This window comes from Pleurodeles waltl, chromosome 2_2 (assembly GCF_031143425.1).
Source record: "Pleurodeles waltl isolate 20211129_DDA chromosome 2_2, aPleWal1.hap1.20221129, whole genome shotgun sequence".
NCBI lineage: Eukaryota > Metazoa > Chordata > Amphibia > Caudata > Salamandridae > Pleurodeles > Pleurodeles waltl.
The window spans coordinates 1103158839-1103161102 of NC_090439.1; the positions used below are offsets into that span (position 1 = coordinate 1103158839).

Here is a 2264-nt window from a genome sequence, read left to right on the forward strand (position 1 = left end):
TTTCACATGTACCAACCAGAGAACCGCCAAAGGTTATCTAGAAGTTATTTAATAGTGTCACAGCGGCATCTTTTTAACCTTAAAGGGCAAACTTAAAAAAAAATCAAACACAATAACTTTGCTTGATAAAGAGCAGCTGGATAAACAAACAATCAAAGCAGTCTGGAGGCTTTCTGTGGGAGCACACAGCTTGTGACAAATCAGAAGATGCGTCAGAAAAATCAACATCGAGGCGGAGCGCCAGCCGTTCACCCATAAAAGCTATTTTTTGATCACGTAAGCTATACGACGGCTGTGCTCTCAAGCCAGACCTAAAAACCAGGGAACCCAGTGCATACATTGCAGCACGTCAGATTCAATGAGACTCTGGATCTTTTAAGCCAAAAATGACTTTATTTTGGCTGTCTCGCGCCTGAATTAGCTTCTGCCTTATTTGAAGTCAATGAAATGAAGTCAAATATTTTTTGGGGGGGAAATGTTCCGCTCTGAAATGTTGGCTGCTGCCCCCATTTCAACTGCCAACGACTTTAACCGACGTCTCTCCCAAAGCCCCCTCCCAGGGCCTCCCTCCTCCTTTCCACCGTGTGGCCGCCTGAACTCCTTCTCACTGCGTCCCTCCCTCTCTGCAGGCCGTGCCTTTTAATAGATTTTCGTTTGTGCGACTTCCAGTATTTAGAACCGTCCATCCGACCGATTCAAAAGGTGACTGACACCTCTTCAGAATAGGCGCCCTCCTGGGCGCGTGCTGTGCTCAGTCCGGTCCCAAAATGGCCTCCGTATCCCGCGCACTGAGGATCCTTCTCCTCAACCTGCGCGAGCTGTTGTCTCTACAGCAAATAGCAGAAGCAGGGGGTGTGACGTCGGATTATATTTACATACCCATGATGCCCAGCGCGTTTCGAGGCGACTGAAAGACTGTTTTTCTAGCGAATCCTTTCAATCCCATGGCAACTAATAACGTATATTGTAAAAATAACGTATTATCGAGCACACACTGTAAACAGAAATAGTATAGTATGGTCGCCCTCTGTTGCAAATTATCCAAATTTCAGACTTTATATACTAGTGTGTTCCTCTCTGAAGTTGTGCTCGCTTCGGCAGCACATATACTAAAATTGGAACGATACAGAGAAGATTAGCATGGCCCCTGCGCAAGGATGACACGCAAATTCGTGAAGCGTTCCATATTTTGATCCAGGTTGTTCTATTTAACCCACAAGATTATATTATGCGTGTTATTTTCACACATATCCCTGCGATCAACGTTTTGTTTTTATCGCTAGTCATATATTTACATAGTCGTGTTTGTGCAAGAAAAAAAGAAGTCATTATGTGCTTCTCAAGTCGTCGGCATTCTGTCTGAAAACGTGACCGAATAGGTATTTTTTTAAATGATATAATTGTTTTTCGTGCAGCAAAAATAAGCTGGGGTTCAGTTCTTAGTGACAGTTTATTTATTTAATTAAAAACACATACCCACAGGTGGAGGTGTACACAGAGTCCAGAATGTAACCCCTTCGCTGCCAGGCCTTTTCCCCCCTCAGGTGCCAGGCCTTTTTAGGGTCGAGCCTGCGTTGCATGCGCTCGCACATGCGTAACGCAGGGAGACTCCTTAGTATTTAGAAAAGGGCTCGGAGCCCTGTCAACTTCACGTCAGTGCTTTTTATTGGTTTGCGGGCTTCCCTAAGAAAATCCGCTTGCTTTCATTAGTCGAAGGCATGCATATGGCATGCCTTTTCCGATGGCAAGCCCTCCTCGAGCGCAGCGACCAAGTACAGAAAACATGCGAGGCTCGCTGTTTTCCATCGGGCTCGTGGACTTTTTTTTTCTCTAATTTAGAGCGCGATCTCGCTTGGCAGAAGTCGAGCGCTTTACAACCTTGAATTCACTTTTTCGGGTTGTGTACATAAATACACTTTTGCCCGATAAGTGAAAAGTCGGGTTAAGAGTTTACAACGCGATCAGCTCTAACATGAGCAAACGCGAGACCCATTGCATTGTAAATGCTTGTTTTGTCTGTTTGGGGCAGTTTGCGCTTAGGCCCGCTGTAGTATTCTATTTATTATGCCATAGCGTCTCTTGAGGCGTTCAATGGGGTTCCTCGTGCCACAGGACTCTAGGTTCCAGAGAGTCAGTGTTTCTGTGGGATGAGGAGTGGATCGAAGGTCTCTGTCGTGAGTTTTCTTGTTCCTGTACTTCTGTTTGGAATAAACTCTCTTCGTGAAGAAGAATCTACGTCTGATGTTTATTTCACTCCGCCATAC

General features: G+C 45.3%; 1 non-coding gene across 1 annotated transcript; it reads left to right on the plus strand.

Moving 5' to 3' along the window:
• The first annotated feature begins 1085 nt into the window (after positions 1-1085).
• Positions 1086-1192, plus strand: LOC138283097 (U6 spliceosomal RNA). Its single transcript, XR_011201063.1, has one exon. It is a non-coding gene; the product is annotated as a U6 spliceosomal RNA (small nuclear RNA).
• Positions 1193-2264: the final 1072 nt, after the last annotated feature.